A 13881-nucleotide genomic window follows, 5' to 3' on the forward strand; every position below is an offset into this window, starting at 1 on the left:
AAAAATATAGAAAAAAAAAGAAAGTTGTTGCAAATTTTTGTTTTGGTTTCGCGCCATTTTGACAGGCTATATCTCAAGAACCGAATGTAATCTACAGGGCATAAGCTTTAACATATTATTTAAATAGAAAGAAAATCTAAATTTGTGCATTAGCCAATAGGGCCACGGTCACCTAAAGCCATCTTGCAATCTTGCAGATAATTCTGATGTATGAAATAAGACCTTCAAACTTTCAGATATGAAGAGTTCCAGATGCAGGCAGCCGTTTCTGTTTTTTAAATATAGGCCTAAGTTGTATCAAGAGTCATTTCTCATGGATTTTTTACTTTATATTACGATTGTAACGTTTCAGAGTAACAAATTTTCGTATCAGATTCTTTTATGCTTGTTTATTATATTTTGTATTCAGGACTAAAATAATATTAATATTATTATTATATTTAGGGGGGTCTTTTTATTTGCCATTACTCTTTTGTATGTGTAATTGAATAAAAAATCAAAAACATTATTGTTTTGTTTTGTTTCCTTCATTTGTGCTTTGTCTTGCATCGAAAGGGCCAATATCAACACCTTGTTTGTAAGAAGTGTTGTGTGGGGAAAGATGATTCTTGCATTTTATTTTTATCTTAACAAACAAAAAGCAACTTTCTCAGTCAAAGTCTTGCAACAGTACTCAGTAGAATGTAAAAAACTGACATATATACATACCACCAACATGACCAACCACGCATGGGAATTGGGGAAGCAAATACTTTAAAACGAATTATTCCGAATTATATCAACGCAATAAAATTGCAATACTTTAGTACATGTATTTGAACAGCAATGAAGCCGGCCATAGGCGCGGCTAGGCGTATCATACCATACATTGCAGTTCAAATGCATCGTGATCGTGATTGTGGCCTAGTCGAGCCTAGCATGCATGCCAGTCGGTCTGCTGACTCGCCGCGGCACAAAAATACCTCCAATTTTGCACAAAACAATCCATGATGTCAAATTATCACATCCAAAGTGTCGCCATGAACGTCAGCTTCAACTTCTCCAGCCAAAGTTTTTGCATTGATAATCAGGTTTCATGTAATCATGAAATTAAACCTTGTTTGATGTGTATTCCCATTGCCACAGCATAACGGTTTTCCAACTTGTCTTCTACGATAAAGCTGCTGATAAGCGCTGAGGCTACAACCTATAATTAAAGACCGAATAAAAAAAGACTAGTTTGCGTCTGACGTCATGACAAAGGCGCGCCGTGATTGGTTGCTGACCTGCGCAGTATGGTATTTTGGTCTGGTTGACAGGACGGCATACGCAAGCTAGTCTTTTTTAATTCGGTCTTCAATTATACAACATAAGAGTTTGAAAATATCTAATGCATAATTCATTAACTTGATAGACCCACGCCATTGGCGCCACGTGCTAGGTGTTTCTAGAATCCCTATAGAATAAGATTAATTTTAATGCTAATTTATTGCACATGCTGAGGAAGCGTGATTACCCTTTTGAACATTCGGAAATGGCGATAGGCGAATTTATGTATGGCGCAGAGAGGTGGGGGATATATATTGGGCTCTCAATATTGGGCGGAAATGAGAGTACTTCTCAGAATATAAATTTGTACAATCGGCCTACATGCCGCGCAATGTGCGGCATTTTAGGTGTCAATTTCAAAAGCAAACTACCTCCTGCGGAGGCAGAAAAACGCTTTACAGTCCCTCATTTCAAATCATTAGTTTTGGTTTCTCTTTTGTTCAGAAACCAAAAATCAAGGGATTAAAAAGTGGAGATGAACTGGTCTGCAATCATAACACTATTGTGCTGGGTGGACACAAGAGGGTATATATAATCAAGCGTATAATGGCCTATAACCATACGTATATAATAGCCTATTGTGCTAACATTTTCATTATCGATATCTATCAACGCGGGCGACAGTTGATGCTCTCTGCCGTAGGTGGCACACTTTCATGACACCTTATAATTACACCCGAGTTCCGAGATTCGTTTGATAAGTTATGCATATACATCGTTGAGACATAAAGGCTGGGTAGGCCTACATGTAGAAATCATGTGCATTTATTGAGGGGTGGGGGTGTTTTGTTTATTTGTCTGAAATATAAACGATGCATGATGATGTAGATGATTTGATTATGAATTAGATTATTTCCTGGAAAGCACAACCCATACCTCTTACCTATGTTCCCTCCGCCACCTGTATATAACCTCCTCCCTCCCCCCTCCCCACACTCGATATCGACTCTTCCCTATTATTCCACTCCACTCTTGAGCTCCCTTCTCCCCCTCCTTCCCTTCCCACTTCCAATGCTATCTCCCCTCTGTTTCTCTTTCTCCCTTACCCTTACCCCCCCCCCCCCCTCACACACACACACACACACCCTCTTTCCCTGGCGATCTCTCCTCTCTCTCTCTCTATCTCCCTTCTCCAATAAATAATTTGAATAAAAGTCAGTTTAAACCAGCTTTCTATGATATTGATATTCCGTCATGCGACATGCACATAAATAGAGTTGTGTATAATAGTGTTTATATCACTGAAGTCATAATCTGTCAAGTGTCTATTGTAATGTCTGTGGAATATTTTCGATGGTCTATATATTTTCACAGTGAAATCAGCTTAGGCTATTTCGTAGTCTCAAGTCAATGCTTTTAAACTAAATCAATGCTTTCAAATGTTGACTGCTTTGTTCGACTTCTCTGCTCGTGAATATTGCACTGCGAAATTTAAACATTTCTTTTGTATACTTAGATCAGGTAACTCGAAAATCCTGTAATTTTATTCGTCACACTACTTATTAGAAACTGAAACCAAAACCGAAACTACCTGTCACAAATGTTTAGTTTTAAACAAAAGGTAGAAACAATGAGTTCGATATCTTGTGATTCAAGTGGTTAGGCAGGACAATAGGAAACCACGTGACCAAAACCAAAACCAAAACTAAAACTCAACTTGAAATGAGGTAGTGTAGAAACCAACGCACTGCAGCGTTTATTGTTCTATTGTGTCCTATTTGAGCGCTGACATAATTTATTGGAAAATGTTGTCAATATCATGAGAGTGTACATTCAACGTCCAGTTATCGAAATTGGGTGACTTGTGTTTGGCAGGTGTGAAATACATCTGACTGGGTGTTTTAATTACGTAACGCATAAAGGTTTGAATGGCTGCCTAGTTTCTATAATAATAATTATCATCCCTTTCTTTATTCATTCCTTTCTTTTCCTTTCTCTGCACTTATTCTTTCTCATGCCTACACAGCAGTGGTGTAGACTTTTTTTTACATGGGGGATTTTTGAAGTACCCCCCCCAGTATAGTGAAACCAGCACCTTATGGTACAAATGCGCGCGGAAAGTTTTCATCATCATCAGTCGGTTGCGCAGACTGGCAGCTAGACGGATGCTCACAATACGATGATCGGAGTCCACGTCTACGTGGAGTTGTATGCTCGACAGTTGCGGAGAAAATTTACCCACTTGCTGTTTATTAGAACGTGATCTAACTGTGCATGTGTTGCTCCAGCTGGATGGGTCCAAGTCCAGAGACGGTTCCTGGGTTGGGGGAATCTTACCATAGGCATATTGAAACTAAACTGGTAAAATATGGGACAAAAGTGGAATTGGGCATTTTGGGGGCTAAAATGGCCAAATATGAGGTTAATTTCGACAGAAACTCATACACAGGCGTCAACATGGGGGATGATTGTATGGATCATCCCACTGGCAAAATATTGAGGGATTTATCCCCTACCCCTTCCCCTCGGGATCTACGCCCATGCAGCCTGTCACTCCATCGCTCTCCTTCTCCCTCTCTCTCTCTCTCTCTCTCCCCCTCTTCCTTTCTTTTTCTTTTTGTCTTCCTCCCCTCCCCTACAATCTCGATCACACATCTGCTATCTCCATTTTTCACCCCTCCTTCACTACCTCAATTTCCCTGGCTTTTAAAATGGATATTTGTGATATTATGAAACCCATTTGACTTTATTGAATAGGCCTATACCCATGATAACTCTCTCTCTCTCTCTCTCTCTCTCTCTCACTCTCTCTCTCTCTCTCTCTCTCCCTCTCTCGCTCCGAGCAGAAAAGATCAAAATCACAGTGCACTTTCACTAATGATGCATTATACAGCCTGTCTCCAAAAAAATTATGCAAGTGAAAAGCGCCTTCTTTGGCAATTAGAAAATACCGCTGTAACATGATGCTTATATCAACGTCAAGGGCGTAGTCTTAGCTCTCAAATGCCGTTTATTCTGTTCAATTTGCTTGTTTTAATCTCGAGATATGTTTAGTTAACAACGAAAGGGTAAAATCACAATTGTACCACTTTTATTAGGGAATAGGGATGTGCATGTAAATCATTGATAGCTGATATGTTGATGCGTCTAATGCACTCCCCCATTCGGGGCTCGTGTATTAGACGCATCAAAATCAGCGCGCGTGCATTATTTTGTCTAATTTCTTTCCCAACAAGTAATACGCGTTCATTAACCTATAAGTGTGCAATACTAGTATTTATTTGTCTTTTAACATGTCTTGAGTGACAAAGAGAACAATATGTACCATGATAAAACATTGACATGCACATGTATTTAATTTTACAACAGAATGTAAAATATTTATTTATCTTTTAATCTGTTTTAAGTTGCAAAAGAGATTCATTATACCTGTCTCATGATAAAACAGTAAAAACAGTAAAAATAATTTTGTATTGTTGTGTAATTGATGCATTCTTTTGATTTCACGAAGGAGCTCTTGATAAAACTTGATGCTATCATTGATTTACATGTACAGCCCTCTTTCCTAGTAAAAGTGGCACAATTGTGATTTTACCCTAAACATATCTCGAGATTAAAACAAACAAATTGAACAGAATAAACGGCATTTGAGAGCTAAGACTACGCCTGTGACGTTGATGTAAGTATCATGTCACAACGGTATTTTCTAATTGCTAAAGAGGGCGCTTTTTACTTGCACAATTTATTTGAGATAGGCTGTATGTATTATTTACATCTTTGCATTAATTGTCTTTGTATTAATTGTCATTATTTATACAGAGATCTATCGGACAATAAATTAGAGGAGATCAACAGCAATACCTTTGAAGAAAATAACAAATTGAAGAAGTTGTAAGTTACTTAAAAAACTTTAAATACTCAAAATATTCATAATTGGTGCAAACTATTGTTGATTTCATCTGTTTATGAATGAATGAATTGTTTATGTTGTACAACACTGCTTAAAGCCAAATACGATCGACCATTTTAATGACTTCAAATAAAGATCCCGTTTTCAAGTAATTCATTCTTTACATATCGCAGATATTTGAACAATGTTCCATTGACGTCCATACACTCTGATGCATTTAAGGATCTGAAGAATTTGGACACTTTGTAAGTTAGGATGTTCTTTATACATAAAAAAAAAAGTTTGTCCGAAATATTTGGCCAAAAAGCTATAGACCGTCATGAGAGCGACATTTGGTTAGACGAACGAGATACCAATATCTGACCACAGACGTGTGTAGGGGGTCACTTGAAATTAATGGAATGGAGTTTCTGCCGGGTTCCATCAACTGCATGTGCCCAGAAAAATAGGTTCAGGGTAGATAAGTGTGGTACCATTCAAAACCACCACCATAGTGTGCGCAACGCTCTCCATATATCAACATCACAAACGACAGACATTTTTAACTTGATGCATATTGAGTAAGTTCTTGGCAGAAAAAAATGTCTGTCATGCACTATTTCGTGTTTTATGAAATGTGCTTGTTCATTTAAGATTATTTTTGAGTGGTACCGACAATATTTAACCGGGGCTAGTTGGCAAGCTGGGGTTGGGGGTCCATGTTGTTGTGTCTGCATTCGGTGTTGCAGCAGACAAACTGTCTGTCATACCCTATTTCGTGTTCTGTGAACTATGTTTGTTCATTTAAGATTATTTTTCAGTGGTATCGACAATATTTAGCCTAGGCTAGTTGACAGGCAGGGGGCCTGCGGTACTTTAAGTGTGTCTGATACCGGATACCGGCAGTGCAGGGGACTATGCGTCTGTTTATCCATTTAGTATTCTATACACTACACTTATTCATTTGGAATTGTTCCCAAGTGGTGCCTTGCCCATGTTTGGCTGATTTTCAGGGTGCCTGGAGGTCTGACAGAAGTTAAAATGGCAGAAGTTAAAATGTCTGTCGTTTGTGAGGTTGATATATGGAGAGCGTTGCGCACACTATGGAGGTGGTTTTGAATGGTACCACGCTCATCTGCCCTGAATTTTTTTTTTCTAGCTATTTGGGATGGGAGCTGGGGCACACGCAGTGGATGATCCGGCAGACACGCCATTCCATTAAGTTCAAGTGATCCCCTACACACGTCTGTGGTCAGATATTGGTACCTCGTTCGTCTACCAAAATGTATCTCTCCTGACAGTCTATGTCTTTTACTGAAGAGATTTAAATAATTAATTACATTTGTTTGATTTACTATTCCAGAGTGTTAAACCTATTTCGGTCTAGCGAATTGGACGTCCACCCCAGCGCTTTTCTTGGTCTCGAGAACTTGTCAAAGTAGGTATATACACAATGCGATTTTAAACGCATTTATAAGAAAATCCTCCTCCTCTTCCTCTTCATCATCATCATCATCATCATCATCATCATCATCATCATCATCATTATCATTATAAAAAAAACCGCAGTGATTTATAGTGCGCTACGCACAGGCACAACGTCTAGACGTTGATCCACAAGAATTTCAAGCTTACTCAATTTTTTCCACGAGAGCGTACTAGGCACCGCTAGGGCTCGAACCCGCAACCTCTCGCACCATAGTCGAACACTTTATCGATTGAGCTAACTTGACAGCCATTATTCTCATCATCATCATCATCATCATCATCATCATCATCATCATCATCATCATCATCATCATCATCATCATCATCATCATCATCATCATCAACATCACTGCCGTTTATGTCGTGATCGTCAACATGGGCGCGGTGTTGTATTCGTCAGTATGGCAACATATGCCGCAATGATCATTTTTAAGGTGGCGATTAAGGCATTTGCTACCGCACTCGTGCCAACGACGAAAAGTTAACGTTAATCATGTAACTTTACATCGCTATAATGCATGAATGTGTGTTGGTGGTTTAGTTTTCGCACTACTCGTACCATTGCTTTTAAATAACCATCGTCACTACAATACCATAAACAACAACATAACAACCGCGATGAAACCGATAATTTGAAATCCATACACCTCCTACAGTCTGTCCACATAGAAGTACAAACCAAATCTGTGGCATCGGGGGTCGATGCTTTGCGTCACACGCGAGCGCGACGCGACGCGTATAGGGCGTGGTGCACAAATCGCGCAGCAGTTGGTGCGTCAAAGAAGCATTGCACTGAAATAATTATTCTCATACCTCCAGTTTCCGAGGTCTATTTACTTTGTACTTCTAGGTGGACAGACTATATGGAAGACATGACCTTAATCTCCCACACTTGGGTGTAGATATCAAATGGAGTCACCCATTAACCCTAACCGCCTAAGGGCTTTTTGGCGACGGGAAGGGAAAAAAGGAAAGAATAAAGAGAGAAAAGAAGGAAAGAAGTTGTTTGCTCTGGGTGGGATTCGAACCCGAGACCCCTCGCATGCCAAGCACTCGGTCGGCGACACTTTGCCACGGGTCTTGGGCTTCACTGGCCAGCGAAACCGTGCCTATATATCACTTAGGGCGATTGCGTCATCACACCACGTGGGATGCATGCACGAACAGCGCATATATCAAGTAGTATTTTGTAGTATTCAGGAGGGTTAGGGGGTAAATTAAGGTAACCCCATTTAAAACTCACTCACTCCCTGTGTGAGAGATTGTTATCTTGTCTTCCATAGATCAGTAGAGGGTGTATGGATTTCAAGCGCCATTTTGTTCATTCATTTATCATTGCAGATATTACGTTAGTGACCATAGACTATGCTGTTACCTAAAGAACGTCGAGTGCCACACCCTTGAACCTCAACCACCATTGTTCACTTGTGGTAGCCTGATGCAGGACACACTATACCGATGCTTTATGTGGATCCTTGGTTTCAGCGCACTCTTCGGAAATCTCTTTTCTCTCATCTGGCGTTTGAAAGAGAAGAAAAAAGTCCAACGCAGGCAGTTCAATCCTTCTTTATCGGCAACCTGGCTGTTTCTGATTTCCTTATGGGTGTTTATATGTTAGTCATTGCATCAGCTGATATATACTACGGTGATCAGTATTTTTTCTATTCAGATGATTGGCGTACAAGTGATGTTTGCAAGCTTGCTGGTTTTGTGTCTCTGCTCTCAAGTGAAGCTTCTGTTTTCTTTCTAACACTCATCAGCTTTGACAGATTAATGAGCGCAGTGTTTCCATTTAGTCATCGCCGGTTGACGCCCAAATCTGCCAAGATATCTGCAGTTGCTTTATGGCTTATCACATTTGTGTTCAGTTTAGTTCCTATCCTTCTTTCTGGACCTGAGTCAGACTTTTATGACTTGTCTCATGTTTGCATTGGGTTACCACTGATAACTCGTCCATCAAGTTATACCATTGTAACAGAAGATCTTGCGCATGGGAAGTTCACCTTTGACCTCCCCATTCAAGATGACTCCAAACCGGCATGGTACTTTTCTATTATCATATTTCTCGGCGTAAACTTAACATGTTTTGTTCTTGTTCTCATCTGCTACATTGCTATCTTTTGCACTCTTCGTAAGTCAGGCAAGAGAGTTAATCGATCTAACAAAGAAAAAGAAGAAGTCAAAATGGCAATCAAGATGGCGGTGATAGTGGGAACGGATTTCATCTGCTGGGTCCCTGTGATTCTTATGGGTATTCTTTCTCAGACTGAGGCCGAAGTTATTCCCATCAAAGCTTACATATGGGCTGTTGTCTTTATATTGCCTGTTAATTCGTCTCTCAACCCATATCTATATACAATTGCTAATCTCGTTGCCAGTCGCAAAAATAAAACGGCACCTATGTCATCTGAAGAAAGACGGCAACAACGATCTGGAGGAACAAATGGAGATCAATCCGCTACCAGGGATACATTGGTTTTACCATCTACTTCAGGAAGACCATCTGGATATAGTAACGAAGCTCGATCAGGAAGGACAAGTGGAGATCAATCTGCTACCAAAGATACGTTGGTTCTACCATCTACTTCAGGAGGACTATCTGGTAACGATGTTCGATTAGAAAGGGCGAGTGGAGGTCAATCTGCTACCAAGGATACCTTAGTTTTACCATCTGCTACTTCAGTGGAACCATCTGGACAAAGTACCGCGTAATTATACCAGAAACAACGAAACATAATTTGCCATGACATTTGTATTACATCACGAATTTCAAAAATCTAAATTATTTGATGTCAGAAGGACATTCCCCGTAATCAGAATGCAATTTGATATGTATGATGTGCTCTCAAGTCCCATAAGTGCGATACGATTCCTTAAAAGCAAAATGTTTTTAATTTCAACTTGACATAATTTATGTATAACATCGAGTGGCAGGACATAATGAAAATATTTGAGACCATTTCATTGCAAACATTCAAAAAATTGTTGAGATATGTTCTTAAAATATAACAAATGTAGAATAAGAAACATTTTCAATATTTCTAGAAATTATAGCAAAATAGTCAGTAAGTTATTTTAATATCATTTTATTTAATGTTCATTGCTGCGTAACATTCACTACGTATCGTAACATCAACACACTAGAGACATTGCGATTTCCAAACGTAGACATCGGACGTACGTTGATCTATTCAAAACCACTCTCCTATATCGAAGCGAGGTCACGTATTTAGCTATTTTTGAAGATATTCCACGTAAAATCGAAATCGACGTAGGTACATCGTTGAAAATGCACACAATTTGTCCATTTCACAATATATTAAAGACAGTCAAAGATAATGAACATATGAAGGAAAGTCTAATTATTATTATGATTCTTTTTGTTTGTAACAAATCATTATAATAAAGGTACAGCGATGTGTTAAAAATGGACTAAATTTAAACGCAATATTCACACGCAGAGATTGCCCATTGAAATGTGTGTGATACTTTGCGTTAAAAAATTACATTGCGATTTCCCATTTTGGATCCAACGTAGAATAAAAACGCAGATGCTACGTTGAAATATGCTGATTTTACCTCATGTCTAAGTCCATGCAACGCGCCCAATTTTCAGAACGAAAAAGTCTCATCTTGAAAGTAAGGCATGATGTATGTATGTAGTGATCTTTAATCTACCAAAATATATGTTTTGGGGCAACTATAATATTTGGGGAGCACAAAAAAACAATTAGGTTTAATCAGCATGTATGTCAAAATTTTAATCAAAATCAAAAGCGGTCTGTTTGAATTTATGCAGAGACTCAGCTGACTGGTTTTTTTCATCACTATGCCCTCTATCGACTTAGGTTAGAAGCTGTTAGATTAGATCAAATGTTATAGTCTTTATTCTGGCTTTCTTGTTCTCCTTCGTGACGAATGAGCACAATCCAGTCTGGAACCGAGACTAGCAATATTCAACACCGTATTAACCGCGAAAACGTACGTGCTACGTTCTGCGTTTGAAAAATCGCAATGTCTCTAATATTTTAAGAACATTATATTTATAGGTTTAATGTTGATGAAATGTGGGTGTAAATATTTCCGTTTTGATGTTTTTGTATTGTATATTGTATATACGAGTAGTTTATATTTCACATTTTAGACCATTTGAAACGTTACCTGTGAAATATTACAGAGAAATATTGAATAAATTTTTTTAAGTAAATGTCCACAAAATGTAAATAGAATGTACTTAGAACAACATGTTTCAAAACATACTTGATATACTTGGAGTATGCGCGCGCATTATATTTTGTTCAGGGTCCGTGCTTTTAAAACCCCCGCCACCAGTGGCGGATTTAAGGAAAAGGGCCCTGACCGCCAAATCACAAAAGGCTATTAGGCCAATCAAATTAAAAAATCACCCACCACTAATTGCAACAGAAACCATTTAATCACCAGTTATTTCAGAAAAGTATATTAAAGAACATATTAAAAGTCCACAAAAGTCCAAGTAGTGGAACAGTGCCTAATTTGCATAAATCCAAAATCGGACCATCCGGTCCTCAGATACATTTAGTGTCGGGTGTCCAAAGCAGAAACGAAAAGGGTGACTTAAATCATACGTAGGGATGATGCGTCATCATCCCTATATCTTCGTGTCAGAAATTGCCGTGATAGTGGGGCGAATCCACTAGTTCTTTAGCAGCCACACATGGTGATTTTGTTCGAGATAGGCCGACTCAGGCTAAGTGCACCACCTGTACGATAAAAAGATACGTTTTTACCCACTATGAATGCGTCGTTGCCATTCATCAGCTGAAATGACTCATTTTTACGATATGCCCAAGCAAATTACGAATCTTCAGTTTTTGTTTTGAAGACGCAGAAGTTCAAAGCGCAGATAGAAGCTTACCATGTTCTTTTAACACATATATTCAACTGTAAGTCAAGCAATAGGTTTTTACAAATACCAAAAATCACGGGATATGTTCAAGGATTTAAAATATAACCATACATTGAATATCAAAAGAATATACCAGACCACCACATGGTTTTTTTTCATTATGATAGGCGAGGAATAAAATCAGTTCATCTCAATATGCAACTATGTGCTCTTAATTGCCAATGAGGTTTCTATTGAGTGAGACACTCGACGTTCGATAATAGTAGTTAGCCTGGATATTTTGAAAGACAACTCATAGCTGAATTATTTACATCGCTGAGCTATTAGCGATTGGTTTTAGCCAATGATTGGTTTTAAACTAATTGCTTACCGAGCGTGAGTATAAGTTCAGCTTATTTTTTATAATAGCAGCTACTCTCAGCAGCCGGCGGGCAGTTTATAAAGACCATGATGCAGTCATGTCTACAGTAGAATTCACCTCGACCTTTGCAGGACTTAAACCCCATTAAAAGCTATTAAACCAAGATAACACTCATTGAAACAGCTCAACTGATTAAATCGGATCTTCTCTGGCTGTGCACATGTGTCTGTTTTATGTGTGCGCTATAGCAATGAGCTGCTATAATACAGCTTCAGTTGGGTAACCGATTATAAAGGAAACGCAAGGAAACAATGGTAGTGGACTTTTGTTCACGAAATGAGACAATGGCCTGCTTTTTGTTAACCAGCATTCTTGAAAATGAGCAACATAATGATTGTTGACTAAAACACGGTTTGGAAATAATTTCTTCATATTTTTGGTGTTATCTGTCGTTTACATATCCGTCCTAAAACACAAAAGTGCGACCCTTTGTCAATCACCTACAGTACCCAATTTCGGCATACTATATAAGAAACTCATCATGATGATTGCCAGAGAATAGTTTAAATGTAGCTTGTACCGTTTTTTTGTGGCATCCTTCAGAAGAGAGCGGTCCGATACCAATATTTTCGGTCAAATCTCCATTCAATTAACACGGGGAGTTGGCTAGCTATGCCTTGCCCTCACTCATATTTTACAAAAGTGCGACTATTTCTGAACATCTAACCTAGCTGTAATTTTAGGTCATGTTAGAGAAATATATTTGCTAGACGTTTGGTGGAGAATAAGTTAAATATTGGCTGGTTATTTTTCACACAGTGATGTTAACTAGGCAAGTGCCCATTCTTCCAACATACATCATTTGTAGAGGTCACGCGTCAATGGTGAGAGCACTGTGTATTGTGTATAGGAAAACGGACAGTAACTGCAGTATGCACGTAGTTCGTTTGCTGCCTGTACAAAATAATTCTTTACCTGATGTGGACGATGTGAAGGGGGTATGTGGGGTCCCCCTGAGAAGTGAGAAACTTTTGAAAACTGGAGGTCCAATTGTTTCCATTCCTGGACAAGTGAGCACGGTGGCCGAGCGGAACAAGTGAGCAAGTCCCGAACCAGTGCGATATATTCAAAAATTGTATAAATCTATTGCTATGGTAATTACTCCTGTTACGTCATCACTTCTACGGCGAAAAAAACGTGTTTTATATGTTTATGCTTTAATTGCTTGTGTATATTACTCATTATAGCATATAAAAACAGTGGCAATATTACTCATATCTCATTTTTGAATATTATGCAGGGAACATGATCGGGATATGACGTGTATAATAATATTAATAATGATCGATTTAACAACTATATTGTACATGTATTATTTTTGAATTTTCTTGAATAGTATAAAATTCAAAGAAAGCAATCTATGCCGGTTAAGGATACTACAAGAAACGTAATAAACATATAAAAGATGCATAAACTTGTTCTCTAAAATGAAGTTTTCTCAGCAATTAAATATCCAAGTGAGAGAAATGTTGATGCGTTGGGTATAACTTTACATTATGTTCGTATGCTTATACATAATCCGTTTGAATATCCTTCGTTTACATCCTTTATACGTACCATGTTGACGAGATCAAAAGCGTGTTCATCGCTTGTTGTTGTTATTTTGTTTGTTTGGTGTGTTTTATTTGATTTGATTTTTTTAAATAAGTGCCACGTATAAAACCACGCCAAGTGATTGCTTTCTCTTTTTTGTACTGTGTTACAAACCGATCAAAGAAATAATGTCGTCATTTATCAGAACCAAATGTAGTACCGATTATTTGGGGGGGGCATTTTCGAGAATCTTGCATGACAAAAACTGTTTTGTTACATTATCGATATTTTGATTGTGGGCGGTTAATTTTGACATCTAACTATCTAGATTATTTCTCAACTTTCTGTCACTTGCTATCCCATCTCATTTGGACTACAAATCGAAGCTATTATTGCAAAAAATGAGGTTTTTTC

This window comes from Amphiura filiformis, chromosome 11 (assembly GCF_039555335.1).
Source record: "Amphiura filiformis chromosome 11, Afil_fr2py, whole genome shotgun sequence".
Taxonomy (NCBI): Eukaryota; Metazoa; Echinodermata; class Ophiuroidea; order Amphilepidida; family Amphiuridae; genus Amphiura; species Amphiura filiformis.